Genomic DNA, 19,260 nt, shown 5'->3' with positions numbered 1-19,260 from the left:
TAACAGCACGTACTGGGCCACCATTCCAGTAACAGCACGTTCTGGGCCACATTTCCGGTAACAGCATGTACTGGGCCACCTTTCTGGTAACAGCAGGAACTGCGCCACTTTTCCGGTAACAGCACGTACTGGGCCACCTTTCCGGTAACAGCAGGTACTGGGTCACCTTTCCTGCAACAGCAGGTACTGGGTCACCTTTTCGGTAACAGCACGTACTGGGCCACCTTTCCGGTAACAGCACGTACTGGGTCACCTTTTCGGTAACAGCACGTACTGGGCCACCTTTCCGGTAACAGCACGTACTGGGCCACCTTTCCGGTAACAGCAGGTACTGGGTCACCTTTTCGGTAACAGCACGTACTGGGCCACCTTTCCGGTAACAGCTGGTACTGGGCCAACTTTCCGGTAACAGAAGGGACTGCGCCACCTTTCCGGTAACAGCAAGTACTGCGCCACCTTTCCTGTAACAGCACGTACTGGGCCATCTTTCCGGTAACAGCAGGTACTGCGCCACCTTTCCTGTAACAGCACGTACTGGGCGATCTTTCCGGTAACAGCACGTACTGGGCCACCATTCCAGTAACAGCACGTTCTGGGCCACCTTTCCAGTAACAGCTGATACTGGACCACCTTTCCGGTAACAGCTGGAACTGGGCCACCTTTCCGGTAACAGCAGGTACTGGGCCACCATTCCAGTAACAGCACGTACTGGGCCACCTTTCCGGTAACAGCACGTACTAGGCCACCATTCCAGTTACAGCACGTTCTGTGCCACCTTTCCAGTAACAGCTGATACTGGACCACCTTTCCGGTAACAGCTGGAACTGGGCCACCTTTCCGGTAACAGTAGGTACTGGGCCACCATTCCAGTAACAGCACGTACTGGGCCACCTTTCCGGTAACAGCACGTACTAGGCCACCATTCCAGTTACAGCACGTTCTGTGCCACCTTTCCGGTAACAGCTGGTACTGGGCCACCTTTCCGGTAACAGCACGTACTGGGCCATCTTTCCAGTAACAGCACGTACTGGGCCACCTTTCCGGTAACAGCACGTACTGGGCCACCATTCCAGTAACAGCACGTTCTGGGCCACCTTTCCGGTAACAGCACGTACTGGGCCACCATTCCAGTAACAGCACGTTCTGGGCCACATTTCCGGTAACAGCATGTACTGGGCCACCTTTCCGGTAACAGCAGGAACTGCGCCACTTTTCCGGTAACAGCACGTACTGGGCCACCTTTCCGGTAACAGCAGGTACTGGGTCACCTTTCCTGTAACAGCAGGTACTGGGTCACCTTTCCGGTAACAGCACGTACTGGGCCACCTTTCCGGTAACAGCACGTACTGGGCCACCTTTCCGGTAACAGCAGGGACTGCGCCACCTTTCCGGTAACAGCAAGTACTGGGCCACCTTTCCGGTAAAAGCTGGTACTGGGCCACCTTTCCGGTAACAGCAGGTACTGCGCCACCTTTCCGGTAACAGCACGTACTGGGCCACCATTCCGGTAACAGCAGGTACTGGGCCACCATTCCGGTAACAGCTGGTACTGGGCCACTTTTCCGGTAACAGCAGGTACTGGGCCACCTTTCCAGTAACAGCAGGTACTGGGTCACCTTTCCTGCAACAGCAGGTACTGGGTCACCTTTTCGGTAACAGCACGTACTGGGCCACCTTTCCGGTAACAGCACGTACTGGGCCACCTTTCCGGTAACAGCAGGGACTGCGCCACCTTTCCGGTAACAGCAAGTACTGGGCCACCTTTCCGGTAACAGCTGGTACTGGGCCAACTTTCCTGTAACAGAAGGGACTGCGCCACCTTTCCGGTAACAGCAAGTACTGCGCCACCTTTCCTGTAACAGCACGTACTGGGCCATCTTTCCGGTAACAGCAGGTACTGCGCCACCTTTCCTGTAACAGCACGTACTGGGCCATCTTTCCGGTAACAGCACGTACTGGGCCACCATTCCAGTAACAGCACGTTCTGGGCCACCTTTCCAGTAACAGCTGATACTGGACCACCTTTCCGGTAACAGCTGGAACTGGGCCACCTTTCCGGTAACAGCAGGTACTGGGCCACCATTCCAGTAACAGCACGTACTGGGCCACCTTTCCGGTAACAGCACGTACTAGGCCACCATTCCAGTTACAGCACGTTCTGTGCCACCTTTCCAGTAACAGCTGATACTGGACCACCTTTCCGGTAACAGCTGGAACTGGGCCACCTTTCCGGTAACAGCAGGTACTGGGCCACCATTCCAGTAACAGCACGTACTGGGCCACCTTTCCGGTAACAGCACGTACTAGGCCACCATTCCAGTTACAGCACGTTCTGTGCCACCTTTCCGGTAACAGCTGGTACTGGGCCACCTTTCCGGTAACAGCACGTACTGGGCCATCTTTCCAGTAACAGCACGTACTGGGCCACCTTTCCGGTAACAGCACGTACTGGGCCACCATTCCAGTAACAGCACGTTCTGGGCCACTTTTCCGGTAACAGCACGTACTGGGCCACCATTCCAGTAACAGCACGTTCTGGGCCACATTTCCGGTAACAGCACGTACTGGGCCACCTTTCCGGTAACAGCAGGTACTGGGTCACCTTTCCTGTAACAGCAGATACTGGGTCACCTTTCCGGTAACAGCACGTACTGGGCCACCTTTCCGGTAACAGCACGTACTGGGCCACCTTTCCGGTAACAGCAGGGACTGCGCCACCTTTCCGGTAACAGCAAGTACTGGGCCACCTTTCCGGTAAAAGCTGGTACTGGGCCACCTTTCCGGTAACAGCAGGTACTGCGCCACCTTTCCGGTAACAGCACGTACTGGGCCACCATTCCGGTAACAGCAGGTACTGGGCCACCATTCCGGTAACAGCTGGTACTGGGCCACTTTTCCGGTAACAGCAGGTACTGGGCCACCTTTCCAGTAACAGCACGTACTGGGCCATCTTTCCGTTAACAGCACGTACTGGGCCACCATTCCAGGAACAGCACGTTCTGGGCCACCTTTCCGGTAACAGCTGGTACTGGGCGACCATTCCAGTAACAGCACGTACTGGGCCATCTTTCCTGTAACAGCACGTACTGGGCCACCATTCCAGGAAAAGCACGTTCTGGGCCACCTTTCCGGTAACAGCTGGTACTGGGCCACCTTTCCGGTAACAGCAGGTACTGGGCCACCATTCCAGTAACAGCACGTACTGAGCCACCTTTCCGGTAACAGCACGTACTGGGCCACCATTCCAGTAACAGCACGTTCTGGGCCACCTTTCCGGTAACAGCTGGTACTGGGCCACCTTTCCGGTAACAGCACGTACTGGGCCACCTTTCCGGTAACAGCAGGTACCGGGCCACCATTCCAGTAACAGCACGTTCTGGGCCACTTTTCCGGTAACAGCACGTACTGGGCCACCATTCCAGTAACAGCACGTTCTGGGCCACTTTTCCGGTAACAGCAGGTACTGGGCCACCATTCCGGTAACAGCACATACTGGGCCACCATTCCAGTAACAGCACGTTCTGGGCCACTTTTCCGGTAACAGCAGGTACTGCGCCACCTTTCCGGTAACAGCAGGAACTGCGCCACTTTTCCGGTAACAGCACGTACTGGGCCACCTTTCCGGTAACAGCTGGTACTGGGCCACCTTTCCGGTAACAGCTGGTACAGGCCACCTTTCCAGTAACAGCTGGTACTGGGCCATCTTAACGGTAACAGCACGTACTGGGCCACCATTCCAGTAACAGCACGTTCTGGGCCACCTTTCCGGTAACAGCTGGTACTGGGCCACCATTCCAGTAACAGCATGTACTGGGCCACCTCTCTGGTAACAGCACGTACTGGGCCACCTTTCCTGTAACAGCAGGTACTGGGCCACCTTTCCGGTAACAGAAGGTACTGGGCCACCTTTCCGGTAACAGCAGGTACTGGGCCACCTTTCCGGTAACAGAAGGTACTGGGCCACCTTTCCGGTAACAGCAGGTACTGGGCCACCTTTCCGGTAACAGAAGGTACTGGGCCACCTTTCCGGTAACAGCAGGTACTGGGCCACCTTTCCGGTAACAGCAGGTACTGGGCCACCTTTCCGGTAACAGAAGGTACTGGGCCACCTTTCCTGTAACAGCACGTACTGGGCCAGCTTTCCGGTAACAGCACGTACTGGGCCACCTTTCCGGTAACAGCAGGTACTGGGCCACCTTTCCGGTAACAGAAGGTACTGGGCCACCTTTCCGGTAACAGCAGGTACTGGGCCACTTTTCCGGTAACAGCACGTACTGGGCCACCTTTCCGGTAACAGCAGGGACTGCGCCACCTTTCCGGTAACAGCAAGTACTGGGCCACCTTTCCGGTAACAGCTGGTACTGGGCCAACTTTCCGGTAACAGAAGGGACTGCGCCACCTTTCCGGTAACAGCAAGTACTGCGCCACCTTTCCGGTAACAGCAGGTACTGGGCCACCTTTCCGGTAACAGCAGGTACTGGGCCACCTTTCCGGTAAAAGCTGGTACTGGTCCACCTTTCCGGTAACAGCAGGTACTGCGCCACCTTTCCGGTAACAGCAGGTACTGGGCCACCTTTCCAGTAACAGCACGAACAGGGCCACCTTTCCGGTAACAGCTGGTACTGGGCCACCTTTCCGGTAACAGCAGATACTGGGCGACCATTCCAGTAACAGCACGTACTTGGCCATCTTTCCGGTAACAGCACGTACTGGGCCACCATTCCAGGAACAGCACGTTCTGGGCCACCTTTCCGGTAACAGCTGGTACTGGGCCATCTTTCCGGTAACAGCAGGAACTGCGCCACTTTTCCGGTAACAGCACGTACTGCGCCACTTTTCCGGTAACAGCACGTACTGGGCCACCTTTCCGGTAACAGCAGGTACTGGGTCACCTTTCCTGCAACAGCAGGTACTGGGTCACCTTTTCGGTAACAGCACGTACTGGGCCACCTTTCCGGTAACAGCACGTACTGGGCCACCTTTCCGGTAACAGCAGGGACTGCGCCACCTTTCCGGTAACAGCAAGTACTGGGCCACCTTTCCGGTAACAGCTGGTACTGGGCCACCTTTCCGGTAACAGAAGGGACTGCGCCACCTTTCCGGTAACAGCAAGTACTGCGCCACCTTTCCGGTAACAGCAGGTACTGGTCCACCTTTCCGGTAAAAGCTGGTACTGGTCCACCTTTCCGGTAACAGCAGGTACTGCGCCACCTTTCCGGTAACAGCAGGTACTGGGCCACCTTTCCAGTAACAGCACGAACAGGGCCACCTTTCCGGTAACAGCTGGTACTGGGCCACCTTTCCGGTAACAGCAGATACTGGGCGACCATTCCAGTAACAGCAAGTACTGGGCCACCATTCCAGTAACAGCACGTACTGAGCCACCTTTCCGGTAACAGCACGTACTGGGCCACCATTCCAGTAACAGCACGTTCTGGGCCACCTTTCCGGTAACAGCTGGTACTGGGCCACCTTTCCGGTAACAGCACGTACTGGGCCACCATTCCAGTAACAGCACGTTCTGGGCCACTTTTCCGGTAACAGCAGGTACTGCGCCACCTTTCCGGTAACAGCAGGAACTGCGCCACCTTTCCGGTAACAGCAGGTACTGGGCCTCCTTTCCGGTAACAGCAGGAACTGCGCCACTTTTCCGGTAACAGCACGTACTGGGCCACCTTTCCGGTAACAGCTGGTACTGGGCCACCTTTCCGGTAACAGCTGGTACAGGCCACCTTTCCAGTAACAGCTGGTACTGGGCCATCTTAACGGTAACAGCACGTACTGGGCCACCATTCCAGTAACAGCACGTTCTGGGCCATCTTTCCGGTAACAGATGGTACTGGGCCACCTTTCCGGTAACAGCACGTTCTGGGCCACCTTTCCGGTAACAGCTGGTACTGGGCCACCTTTCCGGTAACAGCTGGTACTGGGCCACCATTCCAGTAACAGCACGTACTGGGCCACCTTTCTGGTAACAGCACGTACTGGGCCACCTTTCCTGTAACAGCAGGTACTGCGCCAGCTTTCCGGTAACAGCACGTACTGCGCCACTTTTCCGGTAACAGCAGGTACTGGGCCACCTTTCCGGTAACAGCAGGTACTGGGCCACCTTTCCGGTAACAGCAGGTACTGCGCCACCTTTCCGGTAACAGCAGGAACTGCGCCACTTTTCCGGTAACAGCACGTACTGGGCCACCTTTCCGGTAACATCACGTACTGGGCCACCTTTCCGGTAACAGCACGTACTGGGCCACCATTCTGGTAACAGCAGGTGCTGGGCCACCTTTCCGGTAACAGCACGTACTGGGCCACCATTCCAGTAACAGCACGTTCTGGGCCACTTTTCCGGTAACAGCATGTACTGGGCCACCTTTCCGGTAACAGCAGGAACTGCGCCACTTTTCCGGTAACAGCACGTACTGGGCCACCTTTCCGGTAACAGCAGGTACTGGGTCACATTTCCTGCAACAGCAGGTACTGGGTCACCTTTTCGGTAACAGCACGTACTGGGCCACCTTTCCGGTAACAGCACGTACTGGGCCACCTTTCCGGTAACAGCAGGGACTGCGCCACCTTTCCGGTAACAGCAAGTACTGGGCCACCTTTCCGGTAACAGCTGGTACTGGGCCAACTTTCCGGTAACAGAAGGGACTGCGCCACCTTTCCGGTAACAGCAAGTACTGCGCCACCTTTCCGGTAACAGCAGGTACTGCGCCACCTTTCCGGTAACAGCAGGTACTGGGCCACCTTTCCGGTAAAAGCTGGTACTGGTCCACCTTTCCGGTAACAGCAGGTACTGCGCCACCTTTCCGGTAACAGCAGGTACTGGGCCACCTTTCCAGTAACAGCACGAACAGGGCCAACTTTCCGGTAACAGCTGGTACTGGGCCACCTTTCCGGTAACAGCAGATACTGGGCGACCATTCCAGTAACAGCACGTACTTGGCCATCTTTCCGGTAACAGCACGTACTGGGCCACCATTCCAGGAACAGCACGTTCTGGGCCACCTTTCCGGTAACAGCTGGTACTGGGCCACCTTTCCGGTAACAGCAGATACTGGGCGACCATTCCAGTAACAGCACGTACTGGGCCATCTTTCCGGTAACAGCACGTACTGGGCCACCATTCCAGGAACAGCACGTTCTGGGCCACCTTTCCGGTAACAGCAGGTACTGGGCCACCATTCCAGTAACAGCACGTACTGGGCCACCTTTCCGGTAACAGCACGTACTGGGCCACCATTCCAGTAACAGCACGTTCTGGGCCACCTTTCCGGTAACAGCTGGTACTGGGCCACCTTTCCAGTAACAGCACGTACTGGGCCACCTTTCCGGTAACAGCAGGTACTGGGCCACCATTCCAGTAAGAGCACGTACTGGGCCACCTTTCCGGTAACAGCACGTACTGGGCCACCATTCCAGTAACAGCACGTTCTGGGCCACCTTTCCGGTAACAGCTGGTACTGGGCCACCTTTCCGGTAACAGCTGGTACTGGGCCACCATTCCTGTAACAGCACGTACTGGGCCATCTTTCCGGTAACAGCACGTACTGGGCCACCATTCCAGTAACAGCACGTTCTGGGCCACTTTTCCGGTAACAGCAGGTACTGGGCCACCATTCCGGTAACAGCACGTACTGGGCCACCATTCCAGTAAGAGCACGTACTGGGCCACCTTTCCGGTAACAGCACGTACTGGGCCATCATTCCAGTAACAGCACGTTCTGGGCCACCTTTCCGGTAACAGCTGGTACTGGGCCACCTTTCCTGTAACAGCAGGTACTGCGCCAGCTTTCCGGTAACAGCACGTACTGCGCCACTTTTCCGGTAACAGCAGGTACTGGGCCACATTTCCGGTAACAGCAGGTACTGGGCCACCTTTCCGGTAACAGCAGGTACTGGGCCACCTTTCCGGTAACAGCAGGTACTGCGCCACCTTTCCGGTAACAGCAGGTACTGGGCCACCTTTCCGGTAACAGCAGGTACTTCGCCACCTTTCCGGTAACAGCAGGTACTTCGCCACTTTTCCGGTAACAGCACGTACTGGGCCACCTTTCCGGTAACATCACGTACTGGGCCACCTTTCCGGTAACAGCACGTACTGGGCCACCATTCTGGTAACAGCAGGTGCTGGGCCACCTTTCTGGTAACAGCACGTACTGGGCCACCATTCCAGTAACAGCACGTTCTGGGCCACTTTTCCGGTAACAGCAGGTACTGGGCCACCATTCCAGTAACAGCACGTTCTGGGCCACATTTCCGGTAACAGCATGTACTGGGCCACCTTTCCGGTAACAGCAGGAACTGCGTCACTTTTCCGGTAACAGCACGTACTGGGCCAACTTTCCGGTAACAGCAGGTACTGGGTCACCTTTCCTGCAACAGCAGGTACTGGGTCACCTTTTCGGTAACAGCACGTACTGGGCCACCTTTCCGGTAACAGCACGTACTGGGCCACCTTTCCGGTAACAGCAGGGACTGCGCCACCTTTCCGGTAACAGCAAGTACTGGGCCACCTTTCCGGTAACAGCTGGTACTGTGCCAACTTTCCGGTAACAGAAGGGACTGCGCCACCTTTCCGGTAACAGCAGGTACTGGGCCACCTTTCCGGTAAAAGCTGGTACTGGTCCACCTTTCCGGTAACAGCAGGTACTGCGCCACCTTTCCAGTAACAGCACGAACAGGGCCACCTTTCCGGTAACAGCTGGTACTGGGCCACCTTTCCGGTAACAGCAGATACTGGGCGACAATTCCAGTAACAGCACGTACTGGGCCATCTTTCCGGTAACAGCACGTACTGGGCCACCATTCCAGGAACAGCACGTTCTGGGCCACCTTTCCGGTAACAGCTGGTACTGGGCCACCTTTCCGGTAACAGCAGATACTGGGCGACCATTCCAGTAACAGCACGTACTGGGCCATCTTTCCGGTAACAGCACGTACTGGGCCACCATTCCAGGAACAGCACGTTCTGGGCCACCTTTCCGGTAACAGCAGGTACTGGGCCACCATTCCAGTAACAGCACGTACTGGGCCACCTTTCCGGTAACAGCACGTTCTGGGCCACCTTTCCGGTAACAGCTGGTACTGGGCCACCTTTCCAGTAACAGCACGTACTGGGCCACCTTTCCGGTAACAGCAGGTACTGGGCCACCATTCCAGTAAGAGCACGTACTGGGCCACCTTTCCGGTAACAGCACGTACTGGGCCACCATTCCAGTAACAGCACGTTCTGGGCCACCTATCCGGTAACAGCTGGTACTGGGCCACCTTTCCGGTAACAGCTGGTACTGGGCCACCATTCCTGTAACAGCACGTACTGGGCCATCTTTCCGGTAACAGCACGTACTGGGCCACCATTCCAGTAACAGCACGTTCTGGGCCACTTTTCCGGTAACAGCAGGTACTGCGCCACCTTTCCGGTAACAGCAGGAACTGCGCCACTTTTCCGGTAACAGCACGTACTGGGCCACCTTTCCGGTAACAGCAGGTACTGCGCCACCTTTCCGGTAACAGCAGGTACTGCGCCACATTTCCGGTAACAGCAGGTACTGGGCCACCTTTCCGTTAACAGATGGTACTGGGCCACCTTTCCGGTAACAGCAGGTACTGCGCCACCTTTCCGGTAACAGCAGGTACTGGGCCACCATTCCAGTAACAGCATGTACTGGGCCACCTTTCCGTTAACAGATGGTACTGGGCCACCTTTCCGGTAACAGCAGGTACTGCGCCACCTTTCCGGTAACAGCAGGTACTGGGCCACCATTCCAGTAACAGCATGTACTGGGCCACCTTTCCGGTAACAGCTGGTACTGGGCCACCTTTCCGGTAACAGCAGGTACTGGGCCACCATTCCAGTTACAGCACGTTCTGTGCCACCTTTCCGGTAACAGCTTGTACTGGGCCACCTTTCCGGTAACAGCACGTACTGGGCCACCTTTCCGGTAACAGCAGGTACTGGGCCACCATTCCAGTAACAGCACGTACTGGGCCACCTTTCCGGTAACAGCACGTACTGGGCCACCATTCCAGTAACAGCACGTTCTGGGCCACCTTTCCGGTAACAGCTGGTACTGGGCCACCTTTCCGGTAACAGCTGGTACTGGGCCAACATTCCAGTAACAGTACGTACTGGGCCACCTTTCCGGTAACAGCACGTACTGGGCCACCATTCCAGTAACAGCACGTTCTGGGCCACTTTTCCGGTAACAGCAGGTACTGGGCCACCATTCCGGTAACAGCACGTACTGGGCCACCATTCCAGTAACAGCACGTTCTGGGCCACTTTTCCGGTAACAGCATGTACTGGGCCACCATTCCAGTAACAGCACGTTCTGGGCCACCTTTCCGGTAACAGCAGGTACTGCGCCACCTTTCCGGTAACAGCAGGAACTGGGCCACTTTTCCGGTAACAGCACGTACTGGGCCACATTTCCGTTAACAGCACCTACTGGGCGACCTTTCCGGTAACACCACGTAGTGGGCCACCTTTCCTGTAACAGCAGGTACTACGCCAGCTTTCCGGTAACAGCACGTACTGGGCCATCTTTCCGGTAACACCACGTACTGGGCCACCATTCCAGTAACAGCACGTTCTGGGCCACCTTTCCGGTAACAGCTGGTACTGGGCCACCTTTCCGGTAACAGCTGGTACAGGGCCACCTTTCCGGTAACATCAGGTACTGGGCCACCATTCCAGTAACAGCACGTCCTGGGCCACCTTTCCGGTAACAGCACGTACTAGGCCACCATTCCAGTTACAGCACGTTCTGTGCCACCTTTCCGGTAACAGCTGGTACTGGGCCACCTTTCCGGTAACAGCACGTACTGGGCCACCTTTACAGTAACAGCACGTACTGGGCCACCTTTCCGGTAACAGCACGTACTGGGCCACCATTCCAGTAACAGCACGTTCTGGGCCACCTTTCCGGTAACAGCTGGTACTGGGCCACCTTTCCGGTAACAGCACGTACTGGGCCACCTTTCCGGTAACAGCAGGTACTGGGCCACCATTCCAGTAACAGCACGTACTGGGCCACCTTTCCGGTAACACCACGTACTGGGCCACCATTCCAGTAACAGCACGTTCTGGGCCACCTATCCGGTAACAGCTGGTACTAGGCCACCTTTCCGGTAACAGCTGGTACTGGGCCACCATTCCTGTAACAGCACGTACTGGGCCATCTTTCCGTTAACAGCACGTACTGGGCCACCATTCCAGTAACAGCACGTTCCGGGCCACTTTTCCGGTAACAGCAGGTACTGGGCCACCATTCCAGTAACAGCACGTACTGGGCCACCTTTCCGGTAACAGCTGGTACTTGGCCACCTTTCCGGTAACAGCAGGTACTGGGCGACCATTCCAGTAACAGCACGTACTGGGCCATCTTTCCGGTAACAGCACGTACTGGGCCACCATTCCAGTAACAGCACGTTCGGGGCCACCTTTCCGGTAACAGCTGGTACTGGGCCACCTTTCCGGTAACAGCACGTACTGGGCCACCTTTCCGGTAACAGCAGGTACTGGGCCACCATTCCAGTAACAGCACGTACTGGGCCACCTTTCCGGTAACAGCTGGTACTGGGCCAAATTTCCGGTAACAGCTGGTACTGGGCCACCATTCCAGTAACAGCACGTACTGGGCCATCTTTCCGGTAACAGCACGTACTAGGCCACCATTCCAGTAACAGCACGTTCTGGGCCACTTTTCCGGTAACAGCAGGTACTGGGCCACCAATCCGGTAACAACACGTACTGGGCCACCATTCCAGTAACAGCACGTTCTGGGCCACTTTTCCGGTAACAGCAGGTACTGGGCCACCTTTCCGGTAACAGCAGGTACTGCGCCACCTTTCCGGTAACAGCAGGAACTGTGCCACTTTTCCGGTAACAGCACGTACTGGGCCACATTTCCGTTAACAGCACGTACTGGGCCACCTTTCCTGTAACAGCAGGTACTGCGCCAGCTTTCCGGTAACAGCACGTACTGCGCCACCTTTCCGGTAACAGCAGGTACTGGGCCACCTTTCCTGTAACAGCACGTACTGGGCCATCTTTCCGGTAACAGCACGTACTGGGCCACCATACCAGTAACAGCACGTTCTGGGCCACCTTTCCAGTAACAGCTGGTACTGGACCACCTTTCCGGTAACAGCTGGAACTGGGCCACCTTTCCGGTAACAGCAGGTACTGGGCCACCATTCCAGTAACAGCACGTACTGGGCCACCTTTCCGGTAACAGCACGTACTAGGCCACCATTCCAGTTACAGCACGTTCTGTGCCACCTTTCCGGTAACAGCTGGTACTGGGCCACCTTTCCGGTAACAGCACGTACTGGGCCACCTTTCCAGTAACAGCACGTACTGTGCCACCTTTCCGGTAACAGCACGTACTGGGCCACCATTCCAGTAACAGCACGTTCTGGGCCACCTTTCCGGTAACAGCTGGTACTGGGCCACCTTTCCGGTAACAGCACGTACTGGGCCACCATTCCGGTAACAGCAGGTACTGGGCCACCATTCCAGTAACAGCACGTACTGGGCCACCTTTCCGGTAACAGCACGTACTGGGCCACCATTCCAGTAACAGCACGTTCTGGGCCACCTTTCCGGTAACAGCTGGTACTGGGCCACCTTTCCGGTAACAGCTGGTACTGGGCCACCATTCTTGTAACAGCACGTACTGGGCGATCTTTCCGGTAACAGCACGTACTGGGCCACCATTCCAGTAACAGCACGTTCTGGGCCACTTTTCCGGTAACAGCAGGTACTGGGCCACCATTCCGGTAACAGCACGTACTGGGCCACCATTCCAGTAACAGCACGTTCTGGGTCACTTTTCCGGTAACAGCAGGTACTGCGCCACCTTTCCGGTAACAGCAGGAACTGCGCCACTTTTCCGGTTACAGCACGTACTGGGCCACCTTTCCGGTAACAGCTGGTACTGGGCCACCTTTCCGGTAACAGCTGGTACTGCGCCACCTTTCCGGTAACAGCAGGAACTGCGCCACTTTTCCGGTAACAGCAGGTACTGGGCCACTTTTCCGGTAACAGCACGTACTGGGCCACCTTTCCGGTAACAGCACGTACTGGGCCACCTTTCCGGTAACAGCAGGTACTGCGCCACCTTTCCGGTAACAGCAGGAACTGCGCCACTTTTCCGGTAACAGCACGTACTGGGCCACCTTTCCGGTAACAGCACGTTCTGGGCCACCTTTCCAGTAACAGCTGGTACTGGGCCATCTTAACGGTAACAGCAGGTACTGGGCCACCATTCCAGTAACAGCACGTACAGGGCCATCTTTCCGGTAACAGCACGTACTGGGCCACCATTCCAGTAACAGCATGTTCTGGGCCACTTTTCCGGTAACAGCAGGTACTGGGGCACCATTCCGGTAACAGCACGTACTGGGCCACCATTCCAGTAACAGCATGTTCTGGGCCACTTTTCCGGTAACAGCAGGTACTGGGCCACCATTCCAGTAACAGCACTTTCTGTGCCACTTTTCCGGTAACAGCAGGTACTGGGCCACCTTTCCGGTAACAGCTGGTACAGGGACACCTTTCCGGTAACAGCTGGTACTGCGCCACCTTTCCGTTAACAGCAGGTACTGGGCCACCTTTCCGGTAACAGCAGGTACTGCGCCACATTTCCGGTAACAGCAGGTACTGGGCCACCTTTCCGGTAACAGATGGTACTGGGCCACCTTTCCGGTAACAGCAGGTACTGCGCCACCTTTCCGGTAACAGCTGGTACTGGGCCACCATTCCAGTAACAGCACGTACTGGGCCACCTTTCCAGTAACAGCTGGTACTGGGCGACCATTCCAGTAACAGCACGTACTGGGCCATCTTTCCGGTAACAGCACGTTCTGGGCCACCATTTCAGTAACAGCACGTTCTGGGCCACCTTTCCGGTAACAGCAGGTACTGGGCCACCATTCCAGTAACAGCACGTACTGGGCCACCTTTCCGGTAACAGCAGGTACTGGGCGACCATTCCTGTAACAGCAGGTACTACGCCAGCTTTCCGGTAACAGCACGTACTGCGCCACCTTTCCGGTAACAGCACGTACTGGGCCACCTTTCCTGTAACAGCACGTACTGGGCCATCTTTCCGGTAACAGCAGGTACTGGGCCACCATTCCAGTAACAGCACGTACTGGGCCACCTTTCCGGTAACAGCACGTACTGGGCCACCATTCCAGTAACAGCACGTACTGGGCCACCTTTCCGGTAACAGCACGTTCTGGGCCACCTTTCCAGTAACAGCTGGTACTGGGCCATCTTAACGGTAACAGCAGGTACTGGGCCAACATTCCAGTAACAGCACGTACTGGGCCATCTTTCCGGTAACAGCACGTACTGGGCCACCATTCCAGTAACAGCATGTTCTGGGCCACTTTTCCGGTAACAGCAGGTACTGGGGCACCATTCCGGTAACAGCACGTACTGGGCCACCATTCCAGTAACAGCATGTTCTGGGCCACTTTTCCGGTAACAGCAGGTACTGGGCCACCATTCCAGTAACAGCACTTTCTGTGCCACTTTTCTGGTAACAGCAGGTACTGGGCCACCTTTCCGGTAACAGCTGGTACAGGGACACCTTTCCGGTAACAGCAGGTACTGCGCCACATTTCCGGTAACAGCAGGTACTGGGCCACCTTTCCGGTAACAGATGGTACTGGGCCACCTTTCCGGTAACAGCAGGTACTGCGCCACCTTTCCGGTAACAGCTGGTACTGGGCCACCATTCCAGTAACAGCACGTACTGGGCCACCTTTCCAGTAACAGCTGGTACTGGGCGACCATTCCAGTAACAGCACGTACTGGGCCATCTTTCCGGTAACAGCACGTTCTGGGCCACCATTTCAGTAACAGCACGTTCTGGGCCACCTTTCCGGTAACAGCAGGTACTGGGCCACCATTCCGGTAACAGCACGTACTGGGCCACCTTTCCGGTAACAGCAGGTACTGGGCGACCATTCCAGTAACAGCACGTACTGGGCCATCATTCCGGTAACAGCACGTACTGGGCCAACATTCCAGTAACAGCACGTTCTGTGCCACCTTTCCGGTAACAGCTGGTACTGGGCCAACTTTCCGGTAACAGCACGTACTGGGCCACCTTTCCGGTAACAGCAGGTACTGGGCCACCATTCCAGTAACAGCACGTACTGGGCCACCTTTCCGGTAACAGCACGTACTGGGCCACCATTCCAGTAACAGCACGTTCTGGGCCACCTTTCCGGTAACAGCTGGTACTGGGCCACCTTTCCGGTAACAGCTGGTACTGGGCCACCATTCCAGTAACAGCACGTACTGGGCCATCTTTCCTGTAACAGCACGTACTGGGCCACCATTCCAGTAACAGCACGTTCTGGGCCACTTTTCCGGTAACAGCAGGTACTGGGCCACCATTCCGGTAACAGCACGTACTGGGCCACCATTCCAGTAACAGCACGTTCTGGTCCACTTTTCCGGTAACAGCAGGTACTGGGCCACCATTCCAGTAACAGCACGTTCTGGGCCACTTTTCCGGTAACAGCAGGTACTGGGCCACCTTTCCGGTAACAGCAGGTACTGCGCCACCTTTCCGGTAACAGCAGGAACTGGGCCACTTTTCCGGTAACAGCACGTACTGGGCCACATTTCCGTTAACAGCACCTACTGGGCGACCTTTCCGGTAACAGCACGTACTGGGCGACCTTTCCGGTAACAGCACGTACTGGGCCACCTTTCCTGTAACAGCACTTTCTGGGCCATCTTTCCGGTAACAGCACGTACTGGGCCACCATTCCAGTAACAGCACGTTCTGGGCCACCTTTCCGGTAACAGCTGGTACTGGGCCACCTTTCCGGTAACAGCTGGTACTGGGCCACCTTTCCGGTAACAGCAGGTACTGGGCCACCATTCCAGTAACAGCACGTACTGGGCCACATTTCCGGTAACAGCACGTACTAGGCCACCATTCCAGTTACAGCACGTTCTGTGCCACCTTTCCGGTAACAGCTGGTACTGGGCCACCTTTCCGGTAACAGCACGTACTGGGCCACCTTTCCGGTAACAGCAGGTACTGGGCCACCATTCCAGTAACAGCACGTACTGGGCCACCTTTCCGGTAACAGCACGTACTGGGCCACCATTCCAGTAACAGCACGTTCTGGGCCACCTTTCCGGTAACAGCTGGTACTGGGCCACCTTTCCGGTAACAGCTGGTACTGGGCCACCATTCCAGTAACAGCACGTACTGGGCCATCTTTCCGGTAACAGCACGTAATGGGCCACCATTCCAGTAACAGCACGTTCTGGGCCACTTTTCCGGTAACAGCAGGTACTGGGCCACCATTCCGGTAACAGCACGTACTGGGCCACCATTCCAGTAACAGCACGTTCTGGGCCACTTTTCCGGTAACAGCAGGTACTGGGCCACCATTCCAGTAACAGCACGTTCTGGGCCACCTTTCCGGTAACAGCAGGTACTGCGCCACCTTTCCGGTAACAGCAGGAACTGGGCCACTTTTCCGGTAACAGCACGTACTGGGCCACATTTCCGTTAACAGCACCTACTGGGCGACCTTTCCGGTAACAGCACGTACTGGGCCACCTTTCCTGTAACAGCAGGTACTACGCCAGCTTTCCGGTAACAGCACGTACTGCGCCACCTTTCCGGTAACAGCAACTACTGGGCCACCTTTCCTGTAACAGCACGTACTGGGCCATCTTTCCTGTAACAGCAGGTACTACGCCAGCTTTCCGGTAACAGCACGTACTGCGCCACCTTTCCGGTAACAGCACGTACTGGGCCACCTTTCCTGTAACAGCAGGTACTACGCCAGCTTTCCGGTAACAGCACGTACTGCGCCACCTTTCCGGTAACAGCACGTACTGGGCCACCTTTCCTGTAACAGCACGTACTGGGCCATCTTTCCGGTAACAGCAGGTACTGGGCCACCATTCCAGTAACAGCACGTACTGGGCCACCTTTCCGGTAACAGCACAACTGGGCCACCATTCCAGTAACAGCACGTTCTGGGCCACCTTTCCGGTAACAGCTGGTACTGGGCCACCTTTCCGGTAACAGCTGGTACTGGGCCACCTTTCCGGTAACAGCAGGTACTGGGCCACCATTCCAGTAACAGCAGGTACTGGGCCACCTTTCCGGTAACAGCACGTACTAGGCCACCATTCCAGTTACAGCACGTTCTGTGCCACCTTTCCGGTAACAGCTGGTACTGGGCCACCTTTCCGGTAACAGCACGTACTGGGCCACCTTTACAGTAACAGCACGTACTGGGCCACCTTTCCGGTAACAGCACATACTGGGCCACCATTCCAGTAACAGCACGTTCTGGGCCACCTTTCCGGTAACAGCTGGTCCTGGGCCACCTTTCCGGTAACAGCACGTACTGGGCCACCTTTCCGGTAACAGCAGGTACTGGGCCACCATTCCAGTAACAGCACGTACTGGGCCACCTTTCCGTTAACACCACGTACTGGGCCACCATTCCAGTAACAGCACGTTCTGGGCCACCTTTCCGGTAACAGCTGGTACTGGGCACCTTTCCGGTAACAGCTGGTACTGGGCCACCATTCCAGTAACAGCACGTTCCGGGCCACTTTTCCTGTAACAGCACGTTCCGGGCCACTTTTCCGGTAACAGCAGGTACTGCGCCACCTTTCCGGTAACAGCAGGTACTGGGCCACCATTCCAGTAACAGCACGTACTGGGCCACCTTTCCGGTAACAGCTGGTACTTGGCCACCTTTCCGGTAACAGCAGGTACTGGGCGACCATTCCAGTAACAGCACGTACTGGGCCATCTTTCCGGTAACAGCACGTACTGGGCCACCATTCCAGTAACAGCACGTTCGGGGCCACCTTTCCGGTAACAGCTGGTACTGGGCCACCTTTCCGGTAACAGCACGTACTGGGCCACCTTTCCGGTAACAGCAGGTACTGGGCCACCATTCCAGTAACAGCACGTACTGGGCCTCCTTTCCGGTAACAGCTGGTACTGGGCCAACTTTCCGGTAACAGCTGGTACTGGGCCACCATTCCAGTAACAGCACGTACTGGGCCATCTTTCCGGTAACAGCACGTACTGGGCCACCATTCCAGTAACAGCACGTTCTGGGCCACTTTTCCGGTAACAGCAGGTACTGGGCCACCATTCCGGTAACAGCACGTACTGGGCCACCTTTCCAGTAACAGCACGTTCTGGGCCACTTTTCCGGTAACAGCAGGTACTGGGCCACCTTTCCGGTAACAGCAGGTACTGCGCCACCTTTCCGGTAACAGCAGGAACTGGGCCACTTTTCCGGTAACAGCACGTACTGGGCCACATTTCCGTTAACAGCACGTACTGGGCCACCTTTCCTGTAACAGCAGGTACTGCGCCACCTTTCCGGTAACAGCACGTACTGGGCCACCTTTCCGGTAAAAGCACGTACTGGGCCACCATTCCAGTAACAGCACGTTCTGGGCCACCTTTCCGGTAACAGCTGGTACTGGGCCACCTTTCCGGTAACAGCTGGTACTGGGCCACCATTCCTATAACAGCACGTACTGGGCGATCTTTCCGGTAACAGCACGTACTGGGCCACCATTCCAGTAACAGCACGTTCTGGGCCACTTTTCCGGTAACAGCAGGTACTGGGCCACCATTCCGGTAACAGCACGTACTGGGCCACCATTCCAGTAACAGCACGTTCTGGGTCACTTTTCCGGTAACAGCAGGTACTGCGCCACCTTTCCGGTAACAGCAGGAACTGGGCCACCTTTCCGGTAACAGCTGGTACTGGGCCACCTTTCCGGTAACAGCTGGTACTGGGCCACTTTTCCGATAACAGCACGTACTGGGCCACCTTTCCGGTAACAGCTGGTACTGGGCCCCCTTTCCGGTAACAGCTGGTACTGGGCCACCTTTCCAGTAACAGCTGGTACTGGGCCATCTTAACGGTAACAGCAGGTACTGGGCCACCATTCCAGTAACAGGACGTACTGGGCCATCTTTCCGGTAACAGCACGTACTGGGCCACCATTCCAGTAACAGCATGTTCTGGGCCACTTTTCCGGTAACAGCAGGTACTGGGCCACAATTCCGGTAACAGCAGGTACTGGGCCACCATTCCAGTAACAGCACTTTCTGGGCCACTTTTCCGGTAACAGCAGGTACTGGGCCACCTTTCCGGTAACAGCTGGTACTGGGCCACCTTTCCGGTAACAGCTGGTACTGCGCCACCTTTCCGGTAACAGCA

The sequence above is a fragment of the Hemitrygon akajei genome, chromosome 4, assembly GCF_048418815.1.
Source record: "Hemitrygon akajei chromosome 4, sHemAka1.3, whole genome shotgun sequence".
Lineage (NCBI taxonomy): Eukaryota > Metazoa > Chordata > Chondrichthyes > Myliobatiformes > Dasyatidae > Hemitrygon > Hemitrygon akajei.
This window is presented reverse-complemented; position numbering follows the sequence as displayed.